The sequence below is a fragment of the Venturia canescens genome, chromosome 1, assembly GCF_019457755.1.
Source record: "Venturia canescens isolate UGA chromosome 1, ASM1945775v1, whole genome shotgun sequence".
Taxonomy (NCBI): Eukaryota; Metazoa; Arthropoda; class Insecta; order Hymenoptera; family Ichneumonidae; genus Venturia; species Venturia canescens.
The window spans coordinates 15,341,788-15,358,181 of record NC_057421.1 but is presented as its reverse complement, the minus strand read 5'-3'; the positions used below and the strand labels follow the sequence as shown (position 1 = coordinate 15,358,181).

Genomic DNA, 16,394 nt, shown 5'->3' with positions numbered 1-16,394 from the left:
ATGATAAAGCTTGAGATGACAACATGGATTATTACAATGGTTGGATTTATAGTCACATTCCAGGATGAAACATTATCGATACGATCGAAACGTTACCAATTCCGACATTGTTTTTTTTGCTTCGTTTCCAGCAGTAGGAAAATTTTCTTCTGAATACTCGGCATTAGGAGGATGTCCTGTTTCTAGATAAAATTATTTCTTCAGTTGCCCAAGTATATCGAACGAAAACGAAATAGCAGAAAAATGAATGAATTTTTTTCTCGTTTCTAGTGCAATTTTCTTATAAATTTTTATAAAATTGTTCGTTTTATAATTACGAATGTTGAACTGTTCAATTATTGAAAAACAAGTCCGTTGTTTTGAAAAATAAAGACCTCGGTACCGTAAATTTAATGTCAAATTCAATAACAAAGGAGGGTGCTCCAAATTTCAAAACAATGAATAGCAGTAACGTGAAATAAAATTTAAAAATATGTTAAATTTGAGTTTCATCGCGTTGTGGGAACAATGTATCGCGCTGGGAACAGCAATTCCTCGGGGACTGGAATATTCAATTCTTTTCGTCGTTGAATGAAATAATGCTCATGGGAAAATGAAAAAATCATGGAATAAAATTGCAGCGAAATTTTACTTGGCGAAACGAGCCAAAATGAGGGACCATTTCGTATCGTATATCACATCAGTGTACATGTTTGTATACAGGCTGACGAGTCGGGGTTTATAGCGAGAAGCACGTCCATATTTGCTGGTAAAGATTTTTAGATAATCCGAGCACGTAGCGCAGTTCGCGAGCGTTGCATTTTAATTAAAACTGGACTACGAAGAAGAATCGATGCCGGCCAAAGTTCGTTTATGTTTAGGTTTTCAACGATGTTTTCCTCCGTTCATGTGGCAGGGGGCAACGAGGCATCCGTGATGAATGGAAATACGATTATCCGTGAATATGTTCTGCGCTTTTATTCTGTCGAAATATGATTGGGCAAACTGATAAAATAGAAAATTTAATGAAGCCTCATTGAATCATCGGTTAAAATGCTCGCTTGCTTCTTCCAATAGAAACGTAAACCATGTTCGTCAAGTCCATTCATCGCAATCCAATTTCACAGGTAGGATATTGGATTTTTTTCCTATCACAGTCTCCTGTTATCGTACACTTGCCTCGCTGGAGTTAACTGTAAACTCGCTACACCCACTTTCAAATAATTGATTCGCTTATTAATAATCCAATGAGAAGCTTTCAGGAAGCATCCGTTCGTGACACGTGATTTATATTCTTTCTCACCTGTCTCTCCACATTTCGTAGCTGCCAGAACAGATTGCCGTTGACAAGTAGCTGCTGTTTTTATTGGCTTCATCATTTATTCGATTTCCCTCTCAATATTCCCGAAGAGCATTTGGTGCTGTTGATAACACGAGGCAACAGCGGTCGTTCAAATTGTCAATTCGGCTCAAAATCGTCAGTTCTTCGTTGAACGTTTTAATTAAAATACCGATCGAGGATATGAATTTACGTTTAATCATTTCCGAAAATTCTTGACGAATTGAACGGTTCGATGAGTCAGTGGAATGAAAATTTTTCGAGAATCGAGCAACAGCTTCAACCTGGAAAAATCCATTAGCTTTTTTACGCCTTTCTCTGTGTTTTGACTTCGGAAAAGCAAAAAGACAAAACGAAATAGAATCGTGAGAAAGTAGAGGGTGGACTTTAAAGAGCAGGAAGAGGGAGATAAGGTCGTATATACAATGAACAACAAGTCGAGAACTTTCAAGCTCAATTAAACTCAAACAAACTCGGCGGGGTTCCCGTGGGAAAATGGCGTCCAACGGCCAAACTAGAGGATGAAAGCGGATAGCGGATAAACGTCAGAGGGGGATGATGCGGGTGTGAAATCTAACACGCGGAGTCCAAGTCCAGAGGTACGATAAAAGCTTGTGTTTTTAATCGTACGTGGTGGTCTCCGTGCCAATTTCACGAGGAAAAAGAAAGCTCCCTCGGTACCAATATACGCTCGTTAAACGCTCTCCGAAATGTAGCTCGTTGCTCGTGCTTTAGATCTCGATAAAGCATCTACCCCGTTCGTAAAAATTTATCACAAAATCGTTCTTTCATCTCGGTTATCGGAAGAGTTTTGTTTTTCTTAAAAAAAAAAGTAAAAAAAAAAAAACGAATTTTATCAAAATTGGCAAGATTCAAACGAGTTGCGTCACACTCGTATGAATAAAATCACGCGTTGTCTGTGATTCGAAAGAAAAAACAGCAGTCTCCCGCGTTATTTTGATGGAGGCAAGGTGCGATTTGCCTCAAAAGTACATTGAAGTTGCCACCCCGTCTGCAATCGCATTTCCCATTGCCTTCATTTCCATTATTTGCAAAGTACTTCTTTTTATCGAAATTCTCGATTGTACGGGTATTGCGCAAAGCAACTGCGAGATAGACAGAGGCGCAGGGGTGGAAAAAACAGAAGAATATTTTCTCTCCGATGTGAGGCAGAAAGAGAAAGAAAGTTGTTCTGCTGAGAGAGGAAAATAAAGCGTAGCGTAACCCCTCGAGCGTATATAACCTTCTCTCGAGTGGTGAGAGAATAGTGTGAGCCGACACGGAGAAAAACCTCCGTCGAGGCTCCAAGGTGAACCGATAATGCCGCCTTCGAGTGTAGACGGTAGTTGCAAGATAGCATGTATTTGGCTATCGCAAGGAGGAAACCATTCGCTTCAATGGCTGGTCTCAATGTGACGTGTTTACATGCAAATGCTAATGGTTGTTGGCGGTCCTACAGCATCTTTCAGTAATGTCGTAGATGTTTTTATACACGAATATATGTAGAAAGGCTGGCCCCTGAAGATATCGTTCCTAAAATACGATTGTGTATGACGCTGCAAGCATGTGTGAGAGCAACAAACATTCCTGCAGCAATAAAAAGTACTCCACTGCTCTAAGAATTCTTTAGTTAAATTATAGCTCAATTGTATTCATTTATCAAAGACTTATGGTAAATTTGAAGTTTTCTTTATTCAGTCATACACCATCTTGATTTGATATTCTAAGAAATTCCATTGCAGATGAATTTCGAAAAAAAGTTTATTCCACATTTCAGGGAAATGAAAATGCTCCATCAGGCAAAAAAATGTCTGGGTGAAACTTCAGTATATTTACTAATATTTCATTATTCATGGGCGTGGAGTTTTTCAATATTCATGAGCTGCTCATTAGTATATGCGAGGACTTGAAAGTTTTTCCGTAAGATAATTATGCTAGGGGAGTTTTTAATCCTCTTACATTCGAAAAATTCTTGTCGTAAATGAGAGCATCCGAGAAAAAAATGATTGGAAAATCAACTTAGATCGAGGCCAGACACGTTTTTATTCTCGCTACTGTATATAAGCTCCTGAATATTTCTCGTCGATATGAAACAAAGTATGCAACGAAATTGAATTACTCCGGAGAATACTCAAGTGAAAAGATCCATGCATATTTGATGTCGAGTCAAGTGGCAAAGACCGAACACTCCGTTCCTCCTACTGCTTACTCTTTCGAAATGAACTTTTAGCACACCATTCTACGTAGCGATACATATCAATTTCGCAAATTATTTGTACTTTTTAACGAAAAGTCTACGATGGAATTCGTGACTAGGGAAAAAATTTAATGAACTCTCAAAATCATGCATGAGATTTGAATAATACATAAACCAATTGCATTTCTTATTTTTGAATCTAGGAAATGTCGAGATGAACCAATTCTGTCAAAAACATATATCAGAACGGAGAAATAAAATAATGTATATTTGCGGTTACGAGACTATAAAATCCCTTAATTTGATGGAGAACGCGGGAGGAATATTTGAAATAATTCAATCAGTATCAATTTCAGAACAAACAAAATTCTCATTTTATCATGAATTATTATTTTAGGACGACAACTGCGATTGCTGTCGATCGAACCAGAGTAGAAATCTATTGATCGTGAAGGACAGTTGGAATCACGACAGATTTTAAATTTGGTACTTTCGTAGTAAGAGAAATTTAATTATATAAAAAATATTCAAACAAATATAGTTTAACAAAAAGCACGTCATCTTAATAAAATATTCAAAAATATATTTTCGTTTGATTCGCTTCAGTTACTATTTATGTACGAATAAACAGATAAATGACGTGACTAAATTCCTCAGGTTCAATAAATATAGATTTCAATTGCACTCATTAATGCGCTGTGGTAGTCCGCATTGTTTCATGACTTGTGATTCCAATCCCCGGGTATAAACGATGAATCGACTTGTCGGACGATTGAATCGTGCGCATAGCAATAACCGCGATAATAAACACGGGAATAGGCAAGCGCGTACCTTCAGAACGTCAAAAACATTTCGTCGGAGTGGGGAAATAATTAAATCATTTTCATGAATCCCGTCCCTATACATTTTCGAATGTGGGAATAAATACGGGAATGGATTCGGATATTCATTGATCTTGATTGATGAAGAATATTCAGGGTTCCTTCGTCTGAAAAGATTTAAATGGAAAGTTAATTGTATATTTAGATTAAAACCAGAATTCACAGTAAATAGGTGTTTACTTCGAACAAATAACAGACTCATGGCATTGAGCAAACATTAAAATAATAAATCCAACAAGGTCTCACAAAATCGACACATGACTCCAACTAGAATTTTGTGAGACAACGAATTACTACGTATTAATCGTCGTTTGATATTTTTGCATGGGTATATCGCTAACTAATTAATTAGGTAATTAAATCAGACACCTTATGTGTAATCAGATTTAATACATGAAATTGCTATTCACCGTGAATTCTCCGTTACAGTCAAATCAATGACAACAAAAATTGATCTTAAAATCAACGGGTGAATAGGCTGATGTCGTGGTCTCATTTCGTCATGATTTGTTCACAGAATTAAAAATTGAGCAGCAAAACAAAAGCATTATTAAACTATTTTTTCACTTATTTCTAATGTGGGCATCTTTTTTCTTATGTTTTAGTAAAACATCAATTATAACAGGGCAATATTCACACTGGATAATAAACGTTGACATGACGCTGAAGTTTCCAACGTTGGAGTCCAACGAAATGATCGAAAAAAACTCTCCTATTTTGTTCCAGTGATTCCAGTGATTCTCCTATTTTGTTCCCTGCCAAATTTCCGATTCGTAGTTTTTCAAACTGCACCAACGATTCGTGAAATAAAAAATTGGTAAATTACAAACGTTTTTTTCGTTCATTTCGTTGGACTCCAACGTTGGAAACTTCAGCGTCGTACGTTGACTTTTGAACAATATCGGAAAACAATCCAAACTCCAGACGACTACTGTCAATGCTCATTGAATATTTGGGCGAATTTTTTTCCAAAGGACAGTAATGAGCGATGCTGTAATCACGATATTTCGGTGTCATAAAATGTTGGAAAATTAGAGTGTGAGAAAATATGTTTTTTTCACAAAATCATCGGTCGGCCCTCATCGCTCATCAAAAACCACTAACAGAAATCTCCAATGAAATTTCACTGCGTTGAGCAGGGGTTGTCGAAAGTGAAAACTCATCATGAGAGGGTCGCCAGGCGAGGAACGTTCGTATATTCATGGAATGAACTGTGTGTTCGAACAATTATCGAATGTTCACGTCTTTCTTGTATATAACTATGTAACCACGTGAAAATGGTATGCAATGTCGAATCGCATAATCGACTCCGGGAACAGAAAATAACCGATAGTAGATCAGAATGTCAGTTATCTCGTGATTGAAATACCACGATCTCGTAGTGCATGCTGTTCTGGAGCGACTAGAATGAACAAAACATCGAATATCCAGGATAACTCGAATAGCAACCCAAGTTTCTCGAAACTTCAGAAACATGCCTGCGATTTTGCCTGGCTATAACTATTTCTCTGTGCAGCGATGCGAGCTCTACGAAAAGCACACGTTGAGCTTGTAAGAAAAAGACAACATTGTGTTCCCTTTGAATGGCTCGATGATCGATCGAAAAATAGTGGCTTTCGTGGTTTAGATAAACTCTAAACCAACGATTATTTTCACCAAAACAGAACTCCTCTGAATCGACCCAACGAAATCTTGACGAAAATAATTTGGTCTCAGAAAAGAAACCAGGAGAAATAGTGAATACCGCGATGGCACAATGCAGCGGGCAAATTTGAGATATTTATGGAGTCGAATTCCTATATGCGATCTCAAATATTCCTGCTGGTTCAGTATAAACGCGCCTACATATCATATTCTCGGTTATCCAGGATTTGGCTTCGGGCCGGATATCCCTTTACGTATTTTTCGTTCACCCCTGCAAATACATCGACTCAAAATGCTCCGATGCGACGATCTAAGATTTACATACTAGTGTGTGTGCGATGGTATATATTTACGAAGACGTTTTACATAGATGGCCTACATGAGAGTGCGTTTCAACGAACGTGGTAAGAGGAGACGAACCGCATATGTATTTCCATACACATAACGTGGGATCTTCGATCTGCAGGAGCTGAGAAAAGATCCATATACGTATAGCGAAGCTTCTAAGTACATAAACCAGGAACGTAAGGTGGCGATGCATATTGCACTTTGAGACTTTGACTGTTCAAATGTGCGCACGGGGTAACCGTGAACGTTGCGTCTGAAGGGCGGCGAGGAAGGAGCACAGAAGTTTGGGTAAGCCAAATGTTCGTAAGAACTTAGACAAATCAGGATGAATGGAAGAGCTTATGTTCCTTGGAAGATCCAATATTTGCAGCTTCAAGACGTGACGCAAACGTACACGAGACTTCCGAGCGACGAAGAATAAGCTTTTTTACGTATGTCTGTCTATATTTATAGACGTGTCTTATTGATCAATCTTCGGACGTATTTTACCCTACTTTGCCAAGTTTTCTTTATGCAACTTTATACACTTAAGCAGGTGGTCGGTGCGCCTCAAACGCAATAAATTCTTCGACTCGTCAATCTTCATCGACAACGAAAAAACTTTGCTGAAAAAGTTTTTAAACAATCAATGAATTCCAATCGGTGCTGAAAGAAAAGTATTAAAGACTTGGAGGAGAACGGACAAACTGTTAATGAACATAACTCCCTAGAAAAGAAAAAAAAAAGAAAAAAGTACGAAACTGCTGCTGATTGAGATCCCAGATGTAGCAGAAAGTTTGCAAAGATTACAATTTGGCTTAGTTGCTCTGAAATTGTTGTTTGGATTCGATGAAAAATCTCTGCGCTTTGGATCACGATGAATAATGTTGGAATAAAAAAAAAAAAAAAACAACAAGAAAATTCAACTCTAACAATTAATTTTTTGTATACATATTTTCGTTCGATCGATTACTTATTCTTCGTGTTGGATCCCAAAGCTTTAATTTCAAGGCAAATATCAAAGGAATTTCATTGATTCAGAGGAGCACATAGGAAAATAATTGAAAAAGAAAAACTTGGAAATTGAAGTGCAGCTGGTATTAGGGCGTGAAAATCAAACGACTCAGGTCGTATCGATTCAAATCCCAAAACAGCAGAAACGCCTCAGAGTCCGAGATTCTTCAAAGATCCATTCAATCGATGTGTATAAAGGAAGTAATCAAAGGAATGCAATTGGCTTGCTGTTAGATCTTTTTGTGTCATTTCCAGGTCTGTCTCATCGAGTTCGAGCCGTTCTTTTTCACTGCGAATGCAATGAAATGGCCATTTAGTAGCATCCCTTTGGAGATCTCAGCGAATTCTATAAAAGTTAACTGCAAATTGCATGAGTAAAGAGGGTCATAAGGTCCCCGTGGGCGATTGCAGGAAGCTGAGCAAAGAAAAATATCTTTTGGAAAAACGTCGAAACCGAAGGAAAACAAATTAAAGGGACTACAGCGATGTTATAAAAGAAAATGAAAGAAGGCTGGCCTCTTGAGCTTGTTGAGAGTGGAACAAACTGCCCGAACGGAATGTGGAATATTTCAACAACCATTCGATTTGCCATTCCACAGGAAACCCCAGTGAAACGTTTATGGCAAACAAATTATCCTGATTTTCTGGTTTCAATCTCGTAATGCTCCCATTTCTTGTCATTCTTTGTATATTCGAAGATGAAAAAACGAATTATAATTCACTTTTATGGAAAATAAGGCTTATCAATTAATCGTTTTTGTTGATGAAGTTTATAATGTGAGCTACCAACGACTGAAAACCTGGAAGAATCTCGATATTTACAATTAAGATATTTATCTACCGGCGAGGGATAAATGAGAAAGTAATTGTGAATGAGCAGAAACTGCTGTGCCTTTTGGCCATCCATATTATGCGGACTATGTGGAAACGTCATAAAATGCTTACAGGGGGTTCACCCCCTGAGATGCTCCTTCCTTGTTTTTTCTTTCCATTCATTCCCAAGGGAAATCGATTGTTGGACCGTAGCCGTAAGAGCACTGTCGTGGCATCTCGAGTGCGACATCCCGACATCGTCTTCTCGTGTAAAACTACGAGAGACTCTCAATCTTGGATAGACAAGATTGTCGAGTGCCACACCGATAGAATTCCTAAAATTTTCACAACTTTCTTATTTCCTCGCACCAGCTCTGAAGCCGTCACAGCTATTGCGCCAATATGTACTTGTCTTACTAGATTGTCTAGGAGAATAAACAAACACCGATTTCATTTGTACTGGAACCCCTTGTGAATTATTCGTACAATATAAAAGTATATCGAATTTTCAATGGGATTCTTAAGCACTCTGTTTCTTAAATTTTCTAGAAAAACTTCTGCGGTTGGAATTCGATTTGAACTATTGACTTCATATTTTTTAAAAATCGAACAAAAATTTTAGGTCCATCAATTTTTTTATCACAAAAAACTGCGTTCGTTAGGAACGCAGAAAATTTCTGCGCTCGTATAATGACGAGGAAGCAAACAATTTCGTTGCTTCACTTAATCAACGCAGTTTTTCAAAACTTTGTTTGCTCCTCTATATTTCCTCTAGCTCTGGAAGCAAGCTCACAATCTGTGGATATATATGCCGGAAGGACGTTGCTTTTCGAGACTGTGGACAGCAATTCGCGTTGCAATGAGTGAACAATGTGCTCTCGCAACGTGACTGTGTTAGTCGAATGACCGCGTGTGTGTGTCTCATCCGCGTTTTCACAAATTTTTCACACAAGTGCATCCATCGACATACGGTGTCGCAATGTTTGCGCCCACTTTATAGAGAATAAATATGAATTGCGAAATTTAAGGAGACGAGAATGTGAAAAACAAGTGTTTGAGCTCATGTCGACGGTACCTACGAAACCGAGTGCGTTTCAACGACTCGATGCTTCTTATTCACAACTTTTACCAGATGGCAAATCGAGAAGCAATCTATTTCGGACTAACTGCACTGGCCAGCAAGAAAAATCTCCAAAGATTCTTCTTCCCAGAACTTCTCGAAGTATTTGCCCTGGTAATTACGAGCGAAACTTTGTGGAGACTTCCTACATATTTATAAGACTGACAATCCGTGACTAAAAACGAGAATATTTCTTTTACGACGCAACACGCTACTGACTTTTGCAGGAAAGTTTGACTCGTAAAACGCATCGCTACGATTTCTTTAAGCGCGATGGATTGTGGTTGGCGAGTGCGCGAGTTTATGTTAAAACGCCCACGAGGTACGTCACGCTACCATAAAACTCAACCGACACAATGAGAATTGAAAAATTGCTGGGAAGGTTGATTGTCTTTGTGAATGGGGCAAGCAAAATGCTGTCGGATTAACACCCAATTTTTTCACATTTTCCAATTTTAGCTGACTGCCAACAAAATATGCTGTTGGAATGCCAAAAGGGTTGTTCCAATTCCCGCAACATTTCATTCCCGCTTTCACCAAAGTAATCGAGCCTCTCACTAACGTTCGTTTTCAGTGAAGAATGCGCTCGGGCTGATTCACTTATAACCAGGATAAATCCGGAGGAAGACAACTATTTCGCTAGTAAACCCACATTCTTCGTGAGAACGATTGGAAAAGGAAAAAAAATGTGGGAGAAAGCCTCATATTTGAAGCGAGTGCAGCAGCACCGAGGCTGACCTTTTTCAATTCTTTACATCGATCTGCTGCCACCGCTCGTGATACATGCATTTGTGAATTTATAGCTGCCGTGACGTTGCAACATCAATGCAAGCTGCCAATAAGCTTGGGGATTAATATTGCACGAAATAATGCACCAGAGATCGACGTGTCATCAAATCTCATTATTCATAAATTTATTTGTTGTCACACAGTATATTCAACACTGACATTAATGATTTTTAACCAGTGAACTCAATATTGTCAATATTCGAGGACTCTACATGCATTTAAGGAGGGTGGATCGCGACGATACAACATTGCTATGCTAAACCATGTTAAAAATATGAAGATTTTCAAAATTATAAGAATTTAATAAAATTTGGTAAATGTATTCTTTAAAAATACATAAAACAATATACACTTTTTTAGATTTTTCTACCACATGGCTCTCGAGTAATTGAACACGAAAGTTCACGTGTACAACCATAGAGTTTACATTTATACAGTTATACATCTCGTGCATAAGAACTTCGATTTAAGAGGATAGATCAGTCGGTATATCGCAACCGTGAGAGCGAGAAAGATAGCTGCAAATATCGAAATCGAAATTCTTTGGCGCAGTTGGACCGATTAAAAAAAGGCTCTGTCAGTCGATTTTTGCCATCGTTCTGCGTAGGCTGACAGAGCCTTTTTTTAATCAGTCAAACTGTGTCCAAGTACTTCGATTTTGATAATTCCAAGTGAGGTTAGTCGACTGATCCATGCTCTTAACGTTCAATTATTCGATAACCATGTGGTAAAAAAATTTGAAAAAAACTGTATTTGTATACTCGATGCCAAAGAATGTTATCACCAAATTTAATCAAATTCTGATTATTTTGATTTCGTCATCCACCCTCCTTAATCATGAATGGCATAATAATAAAAGAGAATTCATGTTTGCCGTATTATTTTGCAGTTGATTTCCATTGCTTCGAGTATTCGATTCACTGGGATATGCGTTACAAAAAAGTCTTTTGGTGTCTGAATTTGTACTTTTAGCACGAAAAGCACTCTCATTTGTGAGTTAAATGGAAGTACTTTTATTCGCACTATAAACACGAGCACATGTGCATGTAGGAATTAAGCCGCTGCGTGTCCAACAACGTTCGCTCGAGTGCGTCGTCCGAGGATGCGTACAAATTCATGAACTAACAATTTCGTAAGCAACTGTAACACATCGTGACTGTGCTTCTTCCTGTGGGAACAATGTGACTGTATCGATGTACGTGTCCACATGTGCGTGCAAACATGTAGTTTAACGAGTACCTGCTGGCAGGATAAGAGTTGCTGTGACTTCGGGAAGCTTAATGGAACCCACACAAATTCCAGGCTTGGCTGAACTTCAACGACGCTGAAGTTTGCAACGTTGGAGTTCAACGAAATGAACGAAAAAAATATTTTTATTCCACCAATTATTTATTTCACGAATCATTATCGTAGCTTGAAAAACTACGAATTGCAAATTCGGCAGGGGCAAAAATTAGAGATTTACTGGAATTATTCGAGAGTTTTTTTTTATATTATCTTCCATAGTTCGCCGAAAGCGGTTCCGAGATTTTTTCAAATTTCTCCAAATGTTTTTTACTTTTGTACTGAGCGTACAAAAGACTTTCAGCGATTTTCAAAATTATATCGAACCATTTTGCCGGAACTTTTACAGATTTTTCAAGTTTCCACGACCTTCTCGTCCAGAGTCTTCCCGACGTCTCCTGTACCTCTTCGAGACTTTCTCTGCTAGGCGACCCTTCTCCAGCCATCAAAAGTCTCAGAAACAGTCTTCCCGTCACTATCGCAAGCGAATTTCAAAAAGTTTCGAAAGAGTTTCAGCAAGAATCCCGCATTCCGGACAAGCTCCTGGCAAGACACCTCGGCGAGTTTCCCAACGGTGCTAGTGCCTTTTGCGCGCGATGTATGAAGTTGAATCATGAATTCTATGTAATTATCGATATAAATATATATCAAAATATAATTTCGTCAAATAGAACAGGCACGCAGACGAAATTCGGTGATTCTATCCGCCAATGCAATTCGATAGTTTATTTTTATCTCCCAATTGATCCCACTTCAGACTAATGCGGTGGTGTCGTCTCCGGAGTGCTGCTCATCAAGCGGCGTAGTGCAAATTAGGATCGACGCGAGGATCCGAATGAGAAAAGAGGCGGTTAATTTCCCGAGGGCAGTAGAGCAAAGTAAGACGAAATTCCGTACACTTACATTTCAGTGCTCCTGTTGAATTTTTCTGTATCGCTCTCGAATATTGTTTTATTTCAAATTTTAGTCCTTAAAGTACTAAGTAAGGAGTGATTATAGATAAAGAAATTAGTAGCCGAAAAAATTGAGAACGGGAAAGTTCAAAGTGGAGCACGGGAAGTAAAAACAAAAAAAAAGAGAGAGAAGGCGAAAAAATTTTGGAAGATTAAAAATAGTGAGACAAGGGGTGTTAATGACTCATTTTATTTGTTTGTTTCCAGCGGCATCGTTCGTTGGCACAACAAAAAAATCAAGGGGAAGAAGAAAAAAGGAGAAAAGAAGAACCGGAAGGGAGGAGGAAAAACAAAGAGCAAAAGAACGAATAAAGAGGCCGGAAATAAGGAGGGGGGAGGCTGGACACAAAAAAAGGAGGGAGGGAAAGAGCGGGAGTAAACGAGAAGAGAGACGATGCCGTAACGCCAAGCCCGTTCGTCATTGTTGTTTTCACAGTGGCTTAGCGATGCCTGGACGCGCAGGGTGATCGGTGGCTATTCCGTGGCACGTACTCTATGCGCACCCTCGTGAACTAAAAGGAGCCAAAGTAACTGTTCAACAACATGACTGGATCTAACTACCCTGGATACGCGTTCACCTTCAACAACCACGTTTGCGCTCCCCCCTCGAAAGTACTTTAGGGCGGTGTATTAATCGCGGTTAACCGCACAGCTGTACGTCTGATCAAGCTTTTGCAACTGTTTCGTTTTTCAATGCAATTTCCGGTCAAAAAACGCCGATGGATTCGAAATGAATTGACTTTACAGAGGATAAAAATTATTAAGGACGGGGAGAAGAGCACGCGATTGCCTTTTTTGAAGATAATCATTGGAGCATGCGTTACTGTAACTAGTTTCGGCCGAATTTCGAGCAAATCACCGGTTAGATAAATTCCACGATTTTGCAAGCACAGCAGTTGGATATTTTGAGGGTGGAAAATCTGATGGAAACTCCATTTGCCTCGGTCGATGCAACGCTCATTTTTCAGTATCATTCGATACGTTCTTCGCCGCAGTAACTGATGCTGCTGATGAGCTATTGTTTCGGTTGCATAGTCGGGGAGAACCGAATGGTAAATTGAACTATCACACCGCGAAGACCGCGCGCAGCGATGAAACAGGACGAGCAATACGATGGTCAAACCGCGACATCAATGAAGCAAAAGTCTTTGTATTTGCATGTTGCGTTCCCCGTACGCATATAATTCAACAAACAGAATACTGTTAATTATAATTATCGAACGATCTCTAAAATGATGAATGAATTAATAAGAATCCACCGCTTGATCAAATCACTGGATGAACGTCGATCGATCCTCGAACGTAGCGTTTTTCACTTCACACGAAACATTCCGATAATTGCCAATATTATTTTTATCATTCTCACAATGTTTGAGGGAAGTGAATGTAGTTAGCAATTTTAGATTAGCAATATTGGAGAAAACAAAAGAACATTTAAATGAGTTTGTTTGAGTAAGTTTTCTGTTCTTGCTCATTTTGGCTGTGCTTTGTTATTCTCAAAAGAACTGTCTGTATCAGTTCTAATGAATCGAAAAAATAAAATGACGTTTCTTTCATCTTGAAGTTTTGAAGTTACACTTGATTAAATGTTATCAAGAACAGTAATTTGTCAACAGGATCGATTGTCAGAACTATTCAACTCCTCTCTAATAATCCAGGTAACCTTATTTACACGATTACATATTTTTATAGCTATAAATATAAGCATATTCTGGCATGATGATTGCATGTCGAGCCTTGAGGAGAGGTCGTTTCGCTCGTCAGACATTTCATTGAAATTCAACTAAATCAACTGAATCTTTTCGTCCAAAGGCCTATGTGAGGATTTGTTCGCTGTTGGTCTGACTTATTCCGCGTTCTGTTGCATCTGAGACCAGTGCATCTCTCAAGAGGTTATATTCCCTTGTGTAAAAACTTGGTAACTCTGTTACGTCCTGAAGGGACGAACGTAATTGGGAAATTTACTTAGTTTTCGCTGCCACCAACCTACACAGAGTGTAGGATTTTTGAAATGTGAAATATTTAGTAGATCTTTTGTTTGGTCTAAACGAAATTAAAATAATTGGATAATTATGGGAATAACCGAAATATTGAAGTGATTAAGTAATCGAAATAATTTAAGAGATAACGAAAGGGTGCCTATATGGTCCCGTACGGGCCCCGAAGCAGGAGATTGGGTCGCTCAAATAATTATTAACCGGGAAATCAGATTTATTGACATGGAAGTAGAAGGTTTGACGAGAACAGAAATAGTTGTGAAAAGTATGCGAAAAGGAAAGATACAAAAGGTTTACATCACACGAACGGGAACAATTCTCCCATTCCGCTCCGCACACAATAACCGCGCCTTCGTTTGACGCGCGGTTCACACACACGCACAGAATTAACTTGGTTTTATGAAGAATAACAAATTGAGAAATAAACTTAACAAAAGGGTGCACGCAAAAGTCTGCAAGACTCGGCAAAAGAACGTCCGTGAGGCAAGGGGCAGTGTGTTGCTCACTTCGCGTTTGTTAACGGAAAACAGACTTATGATTCTCTGTGCGGTTCACCAATCTTTCAGGATTTACTACCCCGCCGCGAGCTTGCTGAATTACGGAGTTATCCACGTGGACGACCGAGAGTCACTTAAGAGCAAACGGAACTGATGTACAAAAATCCTCGCCACGGCGACGAGAGCTCGAAAGCGATCGTCGTGCCGGGGCTTTCAGCATCTCAGCACTTTAGTCGTTCCCATGGATAGGTCCCTCGAACTCGCGATCAGGCGATGCTGATCGGGCGGATTCCGAGGGCTTCCGGCCAGCGGCGACACGAGGCAACGCACATAGGTCGCACTCAAGGACGTTCCGTTGTCAAGTCGCGCAATTGTCGGAGAAGGCCGTCGTCACGAACCGCGTATATTGAAATCACACGCGGGACGTGACAACTCAACACTTGCAATGAATCTTTCATTGATTTCTTATTCCACTCGTCATTAAGATTTTTACTAATTCTGTTTGTTCTACCAAACCAGGTGAAAGAGAAGTCTAACACAGAACATTTGTTTCAATCAAGCTGCACGATTCGTGACCTTTTATGGTGCTGAGCAGCCTGAAACATGAGTTTCGGTTTCAGTTACCACTGAATTGATTTTTAAGCGAAGTTGGCGTAAAAACGTCCATGAAGATACATGAAGGAATAGAGAGGGTAAAAAAAGTCTGAATCGGTAAGCCCGTGTCTCAGCCCCTAGGGACCCATTCGTAATGTTGTGCTGCCCCCACACACTCGTATTCTACCGCGTAAATCTTTGAAAACGGAACAGAATATAATCAAGAAACCTCTCGAGAGAAATGTGGAGGAAATAGAACAACAGACGGATTGGGGGCTGGAGTAGGTCCGAGTGCACACTCTCAATCAACCGCCCGAGACAAATTTCCAGATAGCTTAATGTTCTGAGTAGCCTCGAGAGAAACCGAGTGGTGTTATATATTTTCTTCAGAACTTTCTTGAAACAATTTATTCGGACTTTCGTAACAGCGAACTGGCTTTTGTTTCGAACTGAGAATTAATTTTCATTAAGTTTTTTTAAATGTAAAAACCAAAATGGTTGGGGGGGGGGGGGGGGGGGGGGGGGATTCAGAGAAATAATTTTGATCGAACGGTACAAGAATATCGAATAATGGTAAAGGATGCCACTGCAGACGCTGGGAAACATGTGAGCTCGCCTCTATTTGACCCGGTTTTTCGTCGAGTCTCGCAATCCTTTTCTCGCGCTCTTTATATCCGCGCCGCATTCGGCCTCTGTCGGTTTCGAGAGCTTTATGCAAAGAGAGGACATTGTCGACTTGCCAAAATAAGCATAACCAAGCGATATGAATGTGGCGTTGAAGTTGAAGCTCGTAAAGGCTAAAAAAGAGAGAGAGAGAGAGAGAGGTTGAAGGAGGACTAACTGAAACCGAGGCTGCTGGTGGGAAGGCAAAGAGAGACATGAAGCGAGGGATTCGAATAGGTCGCAATATTTTGTATGTACAAAGCTTTGTGACGCTGCCTAACCTTATCGTGGCTTATACACAAG

The 16,394-nt window shown here is 39.4% G+C and overlaps 1 protein-coding gene and 1 long non-coding RNA gene across 6 annotated transcripts in view; one reads left to right on the top strand and one right to left on the bottom strand.

Annotated features, from left to right (window-relative positions):
- Tsp26A (Tetraspanin 26A) overlaps window positions 1–16,394 on the bottom strand; it is a 91,525-nt gene that overhangs the window by 19,944 nt on the left and 55,187 nt on the right. The gene's annotated exons all lie outside the window — the stretch shown is intronic.
- Window positions 11,569–13,896, top strand: LOC122419557 (uncharacterized). Its single transcript, XR_006262924.1, has 3 exons — window positions 11,569–12,011; window positions 12,145–12,265; window positions 12,548–13,896. It is a non-coding gene; the product is annotated as an uncharacterized lncRNA (long non-coding RNA).